The 18,186-nt window shown below is 38.5% G+C and overlaps 1 pseudogene; it reads right to left on the reverse strand.

Moving 5' to 3' along the window:
* Nucleotides 1-13,525: 13,525 nt before the first annotated feature.
* LOC145713620 (DDB1- and CUL4-associated factor 8 pseudogene) lies at nt 13,526-16,345 on the reverse strand (annotated as a pseudogene).
* Between the last annotated feature and the right edge of the window lie 1,841 nt (nt 16,346-18,186).

The following is an 18,186-nucleotide window of genomic DNA, read 5'->3' on the forward strand; positions in this document are numbered from 1 at the left end:
TAATTGATGATATCTTTTATATGCTGGAAAACATACAGTTAGATTACTTATTAAATTTTAACTAATTATTTCCCTGGTAATTATCCACTACCTTTCATGCCATCCCATTCTGTCCCCCTACCCCACTCAAATTCCTAAGTTCATAGCTCCAGGGGAAGAATGAGAAAGAAAAGAGTCTTCATGTTTCTTCTGGATATAGACACCTAAAATCTAAAGTCCTTAGATAGAGAACATGTTCAGCATTGATGAAAATGGGGGAAAATCCATAGGAATGAGCAGAATTTCTTCAGTTTTAAAATTGTCTCTACACAAGCTATCTTATAAGTTTGAGGGTAAGGAGAAAACAATAGAGTGGTATTCAAAATAGAGAATGACCAGTACTGGTCTGCTGTTGATCTATCAGGCACACATGTGTGTTATAAACAAGTTGTATGAGCTATTCTGGAGATAACCTGCTACATAAGAGTCCAAGTACTGGAGTGTGCCAGAGAGAGGGAACAAGCCCTGGGAAAGAAAGAACCAAGGGAGAAAAACTGGCTATATGATGGGCCTAGACACTCCGATCTTCAAAGGCGTTACCAAGCATTATCTGTTCTCATTCCTTTGCACCTTTAAGTCTCCATGAATTTTGACCGAATCTCTAAGAAAAGGATAAAGCCCCAACTGACTAGAACAAGTTTCCACTACTCCAATAGAATGGAGATCTTCAATAAAAATAAAGTAGATATGAGAAAAATAAAATAATTGTATTTTTTTGCACAACTAAGCTCTATACACTGGCTACCCACACTGCATATACCCAGTGGCAGATTTTCTGAGAGTGATGAAGCTTAAGCTTTAGGGTCTCTCTCTTGCGCGAGTCCCTAGGTTTGTAGGAGTGCTTGGAGTTGCAGCACATTCTTGGAACCAGTTTGCACAGAAAGTATTTCTCTGTAAGCACTTCTAGAAAATTATCTAAAGAGACCTCAAAAGAAATGAATCTGAATTGTTAAGGCTCTAGAAATTCCTTGTGATTTATCTTTTCATTAAAAACTATATACCCTGGGGCGCCTGGGTGGCTCAGTCGGTTGGGCGTCCGACTTCAGCTCAGGTCACGATCTCGCGGTCCCTGAGTTCGAGCCCCACGTCGGGCTCTGGGCTGATGGCTCGGAGCCTGGAGCCTGCTTCAGATTCTGTGTCTCCCTCTCTCTCTGCCCCTCCCCCGTTCATGCTTTGTCTCTCCCTGTCTCAAAAATAAATAAACGTTAAAAAAATTAAAAAATATATATATACCCTTAAAATACACACACACACACAAACACACACTTTTGGGGTGCCTGGGTGGCTCAGTCAATTAAGCGTACAACTCTTGATTTTGCCTCGGGTCATGATCTCATGGTTCATGAGTTGGAGTCCTGCATCAGTTTCTGTGCTATCAGCATAGAGCCTGCTTCAGATTCTTTTTCTCCCTGTCTCTCTGCCCGTCCCCTGCTCATGCTCTCTCTTTCAAAATGAATAAGCATAAATATAAATATAAAAATAAGTATAAATACGCACACACATATACACTTTTGCCTTGCTCTTTTTTTCCCTTTGTTCATTTGTTTCTTAACTTCTACATATGAGTGAAATCACATGGTATTTGTCTTTCTCTGGCTGACTTCTTTTGCTTAGCATAATATTTTGTAGCTCCATTCACGTCATTGCAAATGGCAAGATTTCATTCTTTTTTTATGGCTGAATAATACAGACTCTTAGCTATAGGGAACAAATTGATGGTTACTGGAGGGAAAGTTGTGGGGGTTTGAGTGTATACATACACACACACACACACACACACACACACACACACACCTTTGAACCGACTTATAAATATATAATTTTGTATTCTTTTTGTTAATAAAGCCATAATATTTATAGACTTTAGGCTCCACTTAATTTGGACCCACCTTTGCATATGCTTGTATATACATATAACTTTAAAAAGATAGAACACCAAGCTGATAAATGCATGACCTTTGGGAAGTAGTGAGGACAGGCCAAGTAGGGAAAGGCTTTTCAAATCTTACTTCACATACCTTTACAAGTTGTTGCTGTATCATAATCTACCTTTCTTTTTTTAATTCCCTGACAAAGAGAAACAAAATTCTCATTTTCAAAATAACTTAGATTCTGATAAAAACTACCCCCCAAATTAAATAAATAAAATAAAAATGAAACCAAGAGTTTGGATTTACCAACAAAGGAAAAAAATGCCACATCTTTCTTGTTTCCTTCACAGACGAATTTCTGTAAAAATTATTATCACTAGTTTTATTTTAGGTTTTATTGAAGTATAATTTACATATCATACAATTCACAGGTGGTGTCAAATCAGTGATGTTTTAAATGAATTTATGAATGTGTGCAACCAGCACCACAATCCAGAAATATTCTCATCACCCTCCAAAACTCCCTTGAGCACATGTGCAGTCTATAAAATTATTCTTTTATAAAACCTGTTTTTATTTAAGAAGCTTTGTCTTCACTTGTTCACCTCTTAGTACTATCCTTACCTTACTCCTTTTGACTTCTGCTGCAACAATCATTGAACCTTTCCTTGCCATGGTCACTAATAATCTTATTGTTCTTAAAATTGATCGATGTTTCTCCACTTTTAACTGGCTTGATTTTTCATCTCTCCTTGGCACTGTTGGCAATTCCTTGCTTTATGAGCCATTCGTGGCACTCTTATAGCAGTAAGTCTACTCAGTATCTGATCTCCCATTTCCTTTCTCCTTACTAATAGGAACTATGGAGGTTACATGTGACCATATGATCAGCTAAAATATACAAATTGTCAAGGTCACTTGCATTTGGGGAGGTGATGGGATGTAAGAAGTTGGCTAGGCACTTCTGGGAAAGATTTTGATTCTTGATATAGGTGTTACTTCTTCTTACTTCCCCCACTTTGCCCTTCCTGCCGGTAACACAATTGCTTATTACAGTTTCATAGATCATCTCCCAAGTAGAACAGAGCAATGAAACTAAGAGCAGGTTCTTTGAAAGAATTAACAAAATTGGTACATCCTTAGCCAGACTTATCCAAAAGAAAAGAGAAAGGACTCAAATAGATAAAATCATGAATGAAAGAAGAGAGATCACTACCAAAACCACAGAAATACAACTAAAAGAGAATACTATGAAAAATTTATGCCATATTGGCAATATATGTCAATATGAGTGAAATCATATGATGTGTCTTTGTCTGACTGACTTATTTTGCTTAACATAATACACTCTAGTTCCATCCATGTTGTTGCAAATAGTAAGATTTCATTCTTTTTGATCACTGAATAATATCCCATTGCATATGTATGACACATCTTCTTTATCCGTTCATCAGTCGATGGACATTTGGACTCCTTTCATAATTTGGCTATTGCTGATAGCACTGCTATAAACATTGGGTGCATGTGCCCCTTCAAATCAGCATTTTTGTATCTTTTGGATATTTACCTAGTAGTGCAATTGCTGGGTCATAGGGTAGTTCTATTTTTAATTTTTTGAGGAACCTCTGTACTGTTTTCCAGAGTGGCTGCACCACTATGCATTCCCACCAAGAGTGCAAACAGTGTTTCCCTTTCTCCACATCCTCCAAAACCTGTTGTTTCCTGACTTATTAATTTTAGCTACTCCGACAGGTGTGAGGTGGTATCTCATTGTGGTTTTGATTAGTATTTCCCTGATGATGAGTGATGTTGAGCATCTTTTCATGTGTCTATTAGCCATCTGTATGTCTTCTTTGGAAAGTGCCTATTCATATCTTCTGCCCATTTCTTCACTAGATTATTTGTTTTTTGGGGTGTTGAGTTTGGTAAGTTCTTTACAGATTTTGGATGCTAACCCTTTATCCACTATGTCATTTGCAAATATCTTCTCCCATTCCATCAGTTGCCTTTTAGTTTTCTTGATTGTTTCCTTCTCTGTGCAGAAGCTTTTTATCTTGATGAAGTCCTAATAATTCATGTTTGCTTTGTTTCCCTTGCCTTCAGAGACATGTATAGTAAGAAGTTGCTGCAGCCGAGGTCAGAGAGGTTGCTGCCTGTTTTTCCTCTAGGGTTTTGATGGTTTCCTGTCTCACATTTAGGTCTTTCACCCACTTTGAATTTATTTTTGTGTATGGTGTAAGAAAGTGGTCCAGGTTCATTCTTCTGCATGTCCCTGTCCAGTTTTCCCAACACCATCTGCTGAGGAGACCATCTTTTTTCCATTGGATATTCTTCCCTGCTTTGTTGAAGATTAATAGTTGGCAATGCATTTTGTGGGTCCATTTCTGGGTTCTCTATTCTTTTCCATTGATCTATGTGTCTGTTATTTCTTATCTATTTTTCTCTGTGACCCTCGATTCCATCCTCAGGAAGATCTTGTAGTCCGTTACACTACTTGGCCAAATCTGAAATGAGTTTGCGACATTGAGGGGTATGCCAATAACTATAAACTTCTCACATATGCTGAGTAATCATACCTAAATATATTCACTACATTGAGTTCTCATTTATGTATTTGTTTCTTTACTTATGTATTTATTTTTTTGCTTGCTTGCTTGTTTACTGCTTTTTTTCCCCATCATGCTGGTGGTGACTGAAAAGCATTAGATAAATAACAGCATGAAAGGACATAAAAGATATTTTTGAGGGGATAAAGGCATAATATGATCCTGTGGTAAGCAGCCTCTAATACTGCTTTCACTGATTCCCTCTTCCTGGTATTATCGTTTGAAAGTGGGTTGTGTTTAGTGATTCACTTTAGTGAACATAATGTGGCAGAAGTGACAGGATGTTGCTTCAGAGATTAGGTTACAGGACTGTAGTATCTTTTTTGCACCCTCCTGTACTTCCCTATTTTCTGAGGGAAGTCACTTACCTTCTTGTAAGGTACCCTATGGAAAGGCCCACTTGACAAGGAACTGTTGTCTCTGACCAATAGCTAGCAAGGACTGAAAGCCAGCCAACAGCCACATGAGTGACTTCAGAAGCATTGCTCCTTTCTCAGGTGAGCTTTGAGATGACTGCAGTCCTGGATGACACCTTGATTGAAGCCTTGTGAGATACTCTGAGTTAGGTGACCCAGTTAAGTCACATGCAGATTCCTAATGCACAGAAAAAGTAAAAAAAAATAAGTTGGCTGTTTTAAGATACTAAATTTTGTGCTAGTGTGTTTCACAGATATGGATAACTAATTTAGACCTCTTTTGTGTAAAAAAAAAGAGATACATGTGCTCTTTTATGCATAAAATATGTTTTGCAAAAAGATTCTAGAAGTTGTTAATACTACTTTCCTCCAATAACAGAGTATGAAGAGGTGGGGAATTAATTTTACTTTATACTGTTCTCCACTGTTTGGATATTTTATCATAAAAATGGATTACTTCTTAATCATCATAAGAAAATAACTAGTTAAAGTACTAGTTTTTGTTTAGTTTAGTTTTTAGTTTTGTTTTAATGAGAAAATTATAGCTAATGTCACAGACGATTTAGAAAAGAATGAGGACACCACATATTAAAACCTATGGGAAGTGGCCTAAATCATACTCAGAAGAAATTTTATAGAGTTAAAATGGATTTGATTTGAAAAATCAAAATTAAATATAAGGAACAGAGTTTTCTCTTTAAGAATAAAAAAAGAAAAAGAAAACCCAAATAAGTTGAAATAATGCATATGTAAGTGCAGAAATTAATGAGGTAGAAGATAAGCCATTCAATGCAAACAAACACACACCAGTAATCTCTCCTACACTAAAACCAAAACCTGGCACTGTGAAATGATGGATAAAATGTATTAAAAAAATGGCAAATATAAATAAGAAAGAAGATCTGAGGCACAGATATATGCCAAGAATGAAAAAAAAAAACATGATTACAGATTAGAAGCATTTTCATTAATGGTAAGAACAAAAAAGGATGTGCTCCAATACCCCTATCATTCAGCTTTGTTTAGGAGATCCCAGCAAATGCCAGAAGCAGTGAAGGAGAAACAAGTACAGGTAGTGCAAAATACATTAAAGACTGACTGTTGATGATGTGATAGCACATACAGACAATCTGAAAGCATCTCATTAATTAATAATTGGAACTAATATGAGAGTTTAACGAAGTGACCATTTACCAAAAGCTCATATGTGACTCCTGCACTCACTTAAGAGTAATAGCTTATTGTCTTTGCTCTAGTATAGCAATTGCCCTAAAATGACTTCTGATTTCAGTGGGCAATTTCAGCCTTTAATGGCAATCCCATTAGACCCCATTCTGTACTTTAAAACATGTCTGTACTCACTTAGAAATTGAGGGGATTGTCTTGCTGATTTTTTCTTTATACATCCATGCTAGACTTTGTTGGAATGGTCATTTTCTCATGTCTAGACATCTAATACTCATTGCAGACGTTTCTCAAGTTTTAATCTGAGTTTTAGAAACGGGGGTTATGGGGCGCCTGGGTGGCTTAGTTGGTTAAGTGTATAACTCTTTGTTTTGGCTCAGGTCATGATCTCATAGTTCATGGGTTTAACAATTGCTTTGTTCTCTCTCATGCAGAGCCTGCTTGGAATTCTCTCTCTCAAACTCTCTTTCTCTCTCTCTCTCTCTCTCTCTCTGCCCCTCTCCTGTTTTTTGTAACTTAAAAAAAAAGAAACTAGGGTTCAAAAAGTGTAGTAGATCATGGATCTCCACTGTGGTATTCTGCAGAAGGCTTCCTACTTGATCACTCTAGGAAGGGCCTAGATTTATGTAACCCTGAAGTTGTAAGCACTTTCTCTATGTACATGTGTAGGTATAGTCAAGAGAAAGTTTTTTTTTTTTAATTTTGTTTAATGTTTATTAGTTTTTGAGAGACAGAGAGAGACAGATTGTGAATGGGGGAGGGGCAGAGAGAGAGACACACACACACCTAGTATCCGAAACAGACTCTAGGCTCCAAGCTGTCAGCACAGAACCCAATGTGGGGCTCGAACTCACGAGCTGTGAGATCATGACCTGAGGTGAAGTTGGACGCTTAACCAACTGAGCCACCCAGGGGCCCCTACTTAAAAGAAAGTTTTAAAGCATTTTGGTGGAAAGTGCAGATTTCAGTTTGGATCTTAGATCAAGTTGGCAGGAGGCTGCACAGAAATCATGGATGCCATGATAATACCTGTTATCTAAATGAGACAGTCACCTCCTTTGTTTCCAGTGGAGTGACGTTTTGCTCCACATCATTTCTTATGTACTTCCAAGCTATATTTGAATTATGAATACAATGGCGTTAATGTGATAGCCAAGGAAAATTTCTTTAGTTATAGTTTTATTCAAAAACTTAACTCCTTGAAAAAATTGTATTTCCCTAGGAAATTCATTTCCCTGCTTTCTGAGAAAATGAAATTCAGTTGTCTTCTCTTTGAAAACTACAAAATTCCATCCCCAAGAGTCTAAAATGATGGCCTTACTTCATATTTTATAGGACAGAGAGTCAAAGCAATAACAGTAGGCTCCCCCACCCCTTCCTGCCTCCAAACCTGTCAGTTTTTTTGACTGAATTCTTACCGTATGGTCTGATCCTAGGAAGAGGCATTCCTCCACTTGTTTCTGAATCAGATCTCCTCCAGGACTTGAATCCTGGAGTTTCCCACAATTTCCCTCATCATTCATTTCTTTCTCATGTTTTATTGTCAGTATAATTTTTTCTAATATCCCTCATCATAAAAACAAAGTATAGCAATGATGTCTTAAATATACATCTTATTCCAGCTATCACTCTATTGTCCTTTTCCTCTTCATAGCAAAACTTCTGGAAAGACTTGCCTACACTCGCTCTTGCTTGCTCTCCTCCTGTATACCCTTCAACCAATGCAAATCTTGCTTCTACTCCACCTCTGTCCTAAAGATGTCCATTGAATTTTCCTTACTACAGAGGTAAATTTTCCATTATATTATCAGTGGTGTGAAGAAAGCAGCTATTCATGCATAATTTATGCAGTTCCTAAATACTAAGTACTTTATAGTTTGGTAAAATGTCTCTCTTTAAGAAAATTTCCTTTTTTTGAGAATTTGCTAAATGTTGTCCTTTAAAATTTCATCTTTATTTCAATTTACACTTTTTATTGCACTTTTATTAGCAGCAACTTACCAGAAGCACATCATCAAACAAAATAGTCAGAGAAATGATGAAAGAAAGAACATTTTCAAAAGGTCACAAGTAATGAAAGTTACTCAGCATGAATCACAAGACAGGCAGAGGGAACTGAATTATTTCTACTGATAAGATAAACATTACCACAGTTCAATGGCTATTAAAGTTAGAGAATTGTCCATGGATTTTTTGACATTTAATTTTTTAAATTATTTTGAAATAATTCAAGATTTATAGAAAAAAAGTTTCAATGTTAATACAGGGAGTGTCCACACACTCCTCACTCAGTTTCCCCTAATGTTAATATATTACCTTGGTATATTTGTTTAAACTCAGAAACCAACATTGGTTTGTGACTATTAAGTAAACTGCAGACTTTATTCAGATTTTCCCACTTCGTCCACTAGTGTCCTTTTTCTGTTACTGGATCCTGTCTAGGATACCACGGTACATTTAGTCACAAAGTCTCCTTAGACTCCTCTGCTTTCTCAGCCATTTCTTGTTTCCCATGACCTTGAAATTTATGAAAAGTACTGGCCAAGTATTTTGTAGAATGTTCCTTGATTTGGGGTTGTCTGATATCTTCCTCGTGGCTAGACCAAGGTTATGGGTTTTGGGGAAGAACAATCATGGATATGAATGCTCTTCTTGTATCATATTTGAGGTACATGATATTAATGCGACTTTACCACTGGTAATATTAACCACCATCACTTGTTTAAGTGGTATTTGTAGGATTTATTTACTGTAAAGTTACTCTTTTTTTTCTTTCTATACTCTGTTCGTTTGGACACATGACACTTAACAGCGAGAGGAGAATCAAACTCCATCTCTGTTTATACTATTTGGAATTATTCTGCAGGGACATTTGTCTCTTATCCTCACTTTATTTATTTTTTTATATCAAGATGGACTCATGAATATTTGTCTAATGCTTTAGGTCATAATGTAATACCATATTATTATTATTTTTTTAATCAAATTGTTCTAGATTTGGCCATGGGGAACTCAGTTATTTCATGTGCCACTTTGATATATCTTCATCCCACTTCCTTGCTTTCCAGCACTGCAAGGTGCTCCAGGGTTATCTTGTATCCTTTCTGTCCTAGAATTGGAATCAGATATTTCTCCAAGGATCCCTTGTTCTGTACATTGGAAGATGGTATTATAAATCAAGATCCAGGTAGTGGTGGTGCTCATTACTACAGGGGTATCATGGGTCCCAAGGCCTCTCAGTGAAGAGAGCTATGAAATATTTATCAGTATAATAACCCATATATACACACATTTCTATAATTATTTCAGCATTTATCCATCTTTATATATATTATACTAAACTAATTGTGAATTAACACTGATATCTCCCAACTCTAATTCAGAACCACAGAGTTCATCTGGCCTTCCCTCCCTGCTTATCTATAATTTCCCTCTCTGACAGTAAGAAACCTAGTTCCCACCATCCATTTACTTGCTTATTCAACATGAGATATGTATGTAAGGTTGGTGGAGAATTATTACTTACACTGAATCCTCATGAGAAACAAATTTGCCAACTGGAGTACAGTTTTTCTGTACAGGATTTTTTTAAGAGCGAGAGAGAGTATGAGCAGGGGAGAAAAGTAAGGAAGAGGGGGAAAAAGAGAGAATTAAGCAGGCTCCATGCTTATTATGGAGCCCAACACAGGGCTTGATACCATGACCTTGGGATCATGACCTGAGCCGAAATCAAGTCAGACTTTGAACCGACTGAACCACCCAGGCGCCCCTTATGTGCAGTTCCTTTTGTCTTTAGTTTTGATAAAGTTATTTAGCCAGCTTTTTTTCTCCCACCTGCTTCAGTGAAGTTATGTCTTAAATTTGTAATTGAGTTAGATTCATTTGTCATAGTGTGTATTACATTCTGAGATTTCCTGACATCCTGGTAAGGATTAAAGTTTACTCTTTGTGATGTACAATTCTATTAATTTTAACAAATGTGTTGAATCATAGGTCTATCACTCCAGTACCATACAGAGTAGTTCCATCACATATATATATTTCCAGGAGAGGAAACTACTAAGAGAAAGCATATGCAAAAATAATAATAACTTTCCCCGAAAATATTTGGTTCTATATGATGATATTAAAGTAAGTGTATTCCCATATGACTAAAAAAATTTTTAAAAAATTACAGGTACCCTTACTTACCAAGAATTTATAATTGTAAGCTTTTTAAAAAATATTTATGAGTGTGACTATCAATTATCATTTATTAGTCTTAAGTGGGTAACACCTAAGACCCGAATCTTTTCTCTTACTTAGAGAGCAATTCACTGTAGAAAAGAAAGGTTTCTTTATTTGACTGAAGATCTTATGATTATATCTCATGGGTCTCAGTCTTTCACAGTGTTGGTCATACCTGTCAGCTGACGAAGAGAGTTTCTAGAATATCTGGGTTGTCATAGCTTTTTATCAGAATAATCAAAAGAACCAATCATGCAGACTTGGCTGTTATTTGACTTTGATTCTAGACAGAGATTCATGAGCAATAACCTTTTCAGCTAATGTCATCATCCTGATCAATGTGTAGCAGAGGCTAGAAGTGCTTACCCTACGCCATTTACTGTTTTTATATTTTGTATTTTAGATTTTGTTTTTCTTTGGTTCATCATTGTTGTTGTTTCATTTGTTCTCCTCAGTGTCCTACAATTTAATTTCGGGGGTTTGAGTTGCTAACATGGCTGCGATATAGCTGGCAGAAGTCCAAAGTGAGACTATGGACACCTATATAGATGAAAGGATGTTCTAATTCTCCATAGAACACAGCTTGAGATTAGTATACTAAGCTCCTTGTGAACCTGGTCTGTCATACATCCATCTCTGAACTTTCACCATCCAGTAGAGAAATCCATAAGGCTCTGAAAACTACATATAAAAATCTAAACCTATCACCTTACTGTTGAAGAGACTGAAGTCAAAGCAAATTAAGATAGTGAAGTTCATAGAAGTTGATCACAGGATGGCTAAGATCCAGTCTACTGTAACTTTATTGCATTTTGCTTTTGGCTCAGGACATCGTGGAGTGAGACGTGCTGAAATTCGCTGTTGGACTAACAGAATTCACCCCAAATTTTTTGGCCTGCCATTTAGCAATTAGGCTCCATTATATATTTTTTTCACGTCTATTCTTTTCCACACCTGTCTTTTTAAGGAATGTATGCCAGGAGACTTCTTTTTAAGAGTATAGTTTGGCATCTGTCAGAACTTTATGTGGTTAAATTCTGTGCATAATTAGGAGACAATTATAATACTTCATAAAGGCCATGAGGGCTTACATAGAACTGTCCTATAGAAATTCCATATTGGAATGAAAATAATTGGTGTTGAAAATTTAAATTTAAAGGTGCAGTTTTGCCTGCTTATTTGATAGAATTGTTAGCTTTGCCTGCCACCTCATGGAAGACTGGTAGTGATATTATATTGCTCTCTTCTATACATCAATAGGACCAGGATTTGCATAAATTAAAATTATATCAATTACTTCTCTTTTCTAGGACTTACTTTACCTGCTTGGTTTTCACCTATAATCATAACTTTATTTTTCAAATAAATTATTTGAGTCCCTATTATCTATCTATGTATCTATCATCTATCTTACTCAAATCCAACCTCTTTAGAGGACTTCCTCCAAATGGCAAATTGTTTAAGTAATCTGGAGACTTACTCAGTCCAGAGCAGGTGGGGGTGGATGCGCCCATTACAATTCCAAAAGAGAAACAGAAACACTGGGGGTCGGGGGGAGAGTGATACACAAGTTAACATGTGACTTATATAATAGAGACCTCATAGTGTGTAATTGTGGGAGCTGGTTAAGTAGCCTTCATAACGTTTTTGTCTGATTCAGGTGATGGAGCCTAAAGTCAGTACAGCATTCCGGAAGAAGAGATGGATGTGAAGTGGAGGGAAGCAAGGATAGACTGGAATCCAAGCAGAGTAGCTGGAAATCACAAGGACAGACTGGAACCCGTGTATTGATCCTTCACTGTCTCCAAACCTCCAACTTGGATGAGTGAATGCCCTGCAGAAGTGGGCACTCTTTATTGTGGAACTGATGAAGCTAAAGGAAGATACAAGGGAGGCTGGTATAGCTGTGGGCCCTGCAGCTGCCTCATGGTAAGGTAAGCCAGCAGATCAGTGACAATGTGCACCTACCTCTACTTTCTGAGCATAAAAAAATATATAACTACTACCTTACCTTTGCCTTCCAAATCTCTCTTCAAATGTCTCATGTAGCACAAAAATCTCCGAATGATGCAGGGAACTCTGAAGAAAGTTTCAGTTCCCAGTACCAGGCTCCCCTGCACCCATCTCCCCCCACCCTGCACACCCCCCCCACCAGTACTCTCTTCCCACACCCCCCTCCCCGCACCTCCTCACCGCTCCCACCCACAGATCTGCTTCCAACAGGAAGTGAAAAAAAAAAAACCAACCCTGGATAATTAATCTGCTCTTGCCATTGTTCTCACTGCCACTCAAGGTCACTAGAAACTCCAAGTGTTTTTCAATATTTTGTTGATGTTGTTGCTAGTATTAATCCTACCCAATTGTGCAGGGTTTGCCCCAAATATATAAACTAGTTTATAATTTTGTTTCTTTATATCCTGTTTTAAACCACAGTGCTTAAGTTCAGACTCATTAGGTTCTTTGAGGACTTTTAAGGTTCTTTCCTTACAGCAGAGCTTAGTAGGGGCTGCCCCAGCTTCCCAGATCCCAAGGCAGTTGTTCCTGACTTTGAATCTCAGTGAACAGGAATTTTGGCCAAGTTACTTTCCATTCCAAAGTCTAATTTCATTATGTAAATGTCTCAACCTATTCTCAAGGGGCCAGAGATAATATCCACTTTAAGGAGTATTATCAAAGGAAAGAAGGAGTGTTGGGGGTAACTTACACAAATTACTGGTGTAAAACAAAAATGAATATTATTATTGAACAGTAATTGAACATCCAGCACCCAAAATTTACATTAAATAAGGCTTAAAACAAAATATTTTTAAAAGCAATGTAACCTCGTACAAGCAGGTGAAGAGAATTTTTAGCAATTCATGGATGTCTAATGGGATTTTTCTTCCAATGGTATCAAACGGTTTATATCTGTAGGGATAAACTCTTTTTTGCAACATTAAGTTGCTCTTAAAGTCAGTTCAAATATATATTCTCAAATATTAGGAATCCGTATATTTCTGGCTGGTATCTTACAAATGGTTGTCCCAAGAGGATTTCCTGGAAGGCAATCCTGTGGGAGTTCTCAGCCCTGTAACTTCAAGAGAATTGAGAGTGCAGAGTAAACAATGCCATGTGATTAAGTTTACTTTTACCAACCTTTGTCTGCTCAAATTAATCAATATTAACATAGGGATTCAGAAAATGTTAATAACTCCAAATGTTTATTCCAGAAGCATGAATTATCTTGTTAGGAATTTACCTATGCACCTTTTCTCCCCTTGTCCTTTTCTGTGACAGAGTCTGTGTGTGTGTGTGCATGGGTGTTTGTGTATGGCCAAGTGTCTGCATTCAAGGAACAGGACCATGGTTTGCTTTATTTTACTTTACTTCCAAAGAATAAACACATTTCTGAAATTTTCAGTTCAACTGAAGAAATTAACCTTAAACTGCTAAATATGAAAAAAAAGGTGATAGTTTTCAGAGTGTCAGAAATAAGAGGACAGATTCAATAAAGCTATTAATTATTTTTAACTAGAAATAAGAAGAAAGATTCAATAAAGCTATTAATTATTTTTAACCATTATTAGGAACCTTTAAAAGTCAGTTATAAGAGATTACCCATAAGAAAACATAGGAAAAGAGGCAAAAAAAAAAAAAAACTTACGTATTTTCTTATGCAGAGATATAATGGGTAAAGAGGGAGGAGTAAAGAAACCAAGTGAGAGGAAAGGAGTGGAGGAGGAAGAATGTAAAGAGATAGAAGAGAAAGTTTTTATTATGGAAAATAGAAGACAAGAGGAAAATTTATTAGTTGAACTCAATTTTAAACTTAAAGTCTAGCCTACAGAGACACTATCTAGCTGGAGCAGGCATGAGGCCTTCAGGATGGCAGGCACTGCACATGGTCTTGGTTCTCTTCCTCCTCAGATGAATTGGAGCTACTGGAAGACGTATCCGACTCTGCATCCATGACTTCAGCTCCAGGAGCTCCCCAGTGCTGGTGAAGACCTCTCTGTGTCAGGTGACGCATCAGGAACCAAAGCATGTGGCTATCAAACAGGTCAGTGTGGTGCAGGCGATCTTCGTCTCGTTCTTGCTTGTTCCTCTTCATCGTATACTCTAAGCCGACCAGGTCATTGGTAGCTTTAGCTGTGGGTGCCCAGATCTTGGCATCATGATCTAGGCCACTGGTCGCCATCACAGGTAGGTGAGGATGGGGCTGAAGACAGTTTATGGTGCCTCCCCTGTCCCCTTCCATGAACTGAACAATCTGGCAGGATGATTTCTCCCAGAGGAAGATGTGGCCGCAATCACTGCCGCTCACCACAAACTCACTTCTGGGGCCATAGAAATTGACACCTTTGATTGTGGCATTATTTCTGTGCCCCTTGTATCTCTTAGCATACTGGGCTCCGTCTCCTTCAGAGGAGTTGAAGAGATAAATATCTTCATCATTATAACTGGCCAGGAGCTCTGTGCCATCGTGGCTGTACACCAGGCAGGTGATGCTTACTTTGGAATCACAGCTGACTAGGTGATGAGGACAGAATTTCTTGAGTACTCCATTGTTCTCGTTGTTGTCAATTTTCCTCTGGTCATAAATTCTTACAAACTGATCTCTTCCACCCACTGCAAACTGGTAAGTATTGGCAGGATTCACGTATATTGTATACAGCCCCACTCTCTTCTCCCTCTCCTTGGTTACCACCACTCTGGAAGCCGGGCGGTCTTGTCTGAGGTCAATGGCAAAAACAACCGCGTCTTCGCCTGAACTGAGGAACTCAAAAGGGGAGTCTGGCACCAGGGCCAACTTGTGGGAGGCTCCCCTGTGCTGGGCCACACGCTTAGTATTCTTGCAGTGTGGTATGGCAGATAGCTCCGCTATGCGTATCTGCCCGTCACGGCCACACATGGCCAGTGTGGAATCACCGCAATTGGGTAGGAACTTGGCTTGAAAGACATTATTTTTGTGGCCACTCGCAAACCCGAGTATTGGCTGCTCACGCACCCAATCCCACACTATCACTCTCAGATCATCGCTGCTACTGGCCAGCCAGGTGCCACGCTGGTTAAAGTGCACCGTATTGACACAACCGTTATGGCCTTGAAGCTGAGAGAGCAGGTGGAAACGCTGCACAAAGGCCCTTGCCCCACAGGCCTCATATACAAAGCGGGCACTGGAACCCAGCTGCCGCTGGCGGAGAGCAGAAAGGACTTGCCAGCGAGGGCGGGGCAAGGCAGAGGTTTCGGAGGACACCCAGTCCTCCAGGGCCCGATCCTCAGCGGATAAACACCGATCAGGGTGAGCTTCGGGGCACTGTACCTGGGGCCGTTCTCCTGCCGCTTCTTCCTCTCCCTGGTCCTCGTGTTCGTCCTCTCCTAGCGAACCCTCTTCTCCTGGGTCCGACTGGAGTAGGTTTTCCTCACAGATGAAGAATCGGTCGGAATCTACCGTGCTTTCCAAGTTGATGTCTTCACTTGAACTTTCTGCACCAGTGCCTTGACTTTCTGGGCTGGGGACGCCACCATCTCCGGTCATATTCAAGCTCAGCGCAGGGTCGGAAGATGTCTCCCCGCTGGCGTCTACCTCAGACCGCTCCTCGGGGCTACTGAGCAGGCCTCTCTCTGAGTCTTGCAGGCAATCTGTGCAGCCCCCGTTATCAGACATCTTCAAAGATGATGACTGCAGCCGGTCTGGAGCGGTTGAAAGTCCCAAAAGTCCGAGGAAGGGAGCAGGGCTGCCCCGGCCGGGCCAGAGAAAAGTCTCGAGGGCTCGGGCGGAGATGCCAACGCCGCCACCGCCGCAGGCCAAAGTGGGAGGGGGCGATTACCCTGCTGAAGCCTTTGGAAGTATGGGAGCTGACGAGGTTCAGAAGACACTTCATACTGTCTAATATCGCGGTATCTCAGGACTGCTCAGCCTTTTCCGGACCTTCAGCCCCAACCCCACAGCTGTCTCGCCCACTACGTTCTGTTCTTTTGAAGACGGAAACATGTTGCACTTTGAAAAACATTCTTAGAGAATTATCAGCAAAAATGATAAACCTTAGGCAGAACAGTTACTCTAAGACTCTCAGTGCTTCGCTTGAAGAGAACGTACAGTATGAAATGAAGAAATAGACAAACACAGTCAAAGATTGCCAAGGTCCGCACGGCTGGTCAGTTTATGACGTACACAAAATATCTCCAGCAAATCAAACAGCTTTACGGAAAACTTGACAGCTCTAATTGGTAGAAATGGCATAAATAAAATAAACATTGCCTAGTTGATTGCATTTTAGAGTTAAAAATACTTTTTAGTATGGGTAGATCCCAAATACCGCATTGGACATACATCTACCAAAAGTACTCATTGTTTTTTTATCTGAAATGCAAGTTTAACTGTGTCCTGTATTTTTATTTGTCACATCTGGCAGGCTTTCTTAGTGAGAAGAGTAATTTAGTCCAACAATGTAATCAAGGCCGAAATCAACTGGTTAATTTAAAGTAGACATTGAAATGAGTAACGGCTTCACCACTGTGAGACAGAAGCACAATTTTTTTCTTTTTTCACCAGAGACTCTATATATTTATTTTGAGTTAATTCAATCTAGGATAGTTAGGGAATATCAACACAATTTAATGAAAGAAAAAAAATATTTTGTGATGTCAGAACTATCAAAACATTTTAAATGTCTCCTCAAATATTTCAGAGACTTCTTAGGGTGCTTTTAGGAAAAGAAAACAGCTCCTCAGAGACAGTTAATTGGCAAGGCCGTGTTAAGTTCAGAGCCTCTCCAAGTGAATTATCTAAGGTAATGTCAGTAAATTTTCAAAGGGCTACAGTAAACTGCTGACTAAGAATGCCGGAATGAGGAAAACAAGATTTCCCTCAGAGTAATTGCAAGATCAATGCAAAATTGATTAAACATAGAAGTATAAAGTCTCCTAAAGAAAGAGAATGGTTCCAAGGTGGTAGTAATGGAAAGACACGTAAAAGAATATTCAGAGCAGTTTGTAAAGAGTAGCACAACAACCAGGAAGCCACCCAAAAGCCCATCAAGAGAAACATGCATAAATAAATAGGCATATATTCCTATTAATGGTATAATGTACAAAGGTGAAGATTAATGAATAAATACATCATCATGGATGAATCTTAGAATGATGAGTGGACACACAAGTGAAAGAATAGTCAATAATTTCATTTTTGTGCAGATCTATAAAGATCTTCTATTTTAAAAGGCAAGAAAATAATTGACTCAAACTTCAGGATAAATATTACCTTTACAGGAGAGGAAGAAGTTAAAATCTGGTAGAGAGGGAACTTCAAAAATTCTTGGTAATATTTATGGCTTGTTGTTATTCCTTTTATTACTTATTGCCTGGCATATACATTTATATATCCTTTTCTAAGTTTGATGTATTGCATAGGAGGTTTTTGGTTTTTTTTTAAGAGATAATGTTCATTAAGAAGGTCTCTTGCCTGACCATGGGGCACAAAAACAGGAAAACTAGAGCATCAAACCCTAGTATTCCCATCCTGGCATTATCCATGGGAGGAATCTTTATTAATTGGTCTAGGAAATGTCTTTGTCCCATTATAAGGAACAGTTCAAGTGTTAGAGGTCGAATCAGGTTGTTTTAGCCTGATGCTATTGTATTAATCTGACTTTTTTTTTCTACATGCTCATTAAGCAAACTTTGACTATGAATTGGCTTTCCATTTAAGCTTTCTTTTAAGTTTGCTTTTAATTTAATTAATCCATTTAGTTTATTTTCACTCCCATTGATTCACCAAAAATCTATTAGAACTTCTATGCACAATGTAATGTTCTGGGTCCTGTTATTACAAGGGCTGAATAAAAGGGGTAATCCCTTCAC

This window comes from Panthera onca, chromosome X, assembly GCF_046562875.1.
Source record: "Panthera onca isolate mPanOnc1 chromosome X, mPanOnc1 haplotype 2, whole genome shotgun sequence".
Taxonomy (NCBI): Eukaryota; Metazoa; Chordata; class Mammalia; order Carnivora; family Felidae; genus Panthera; species Panthera onca.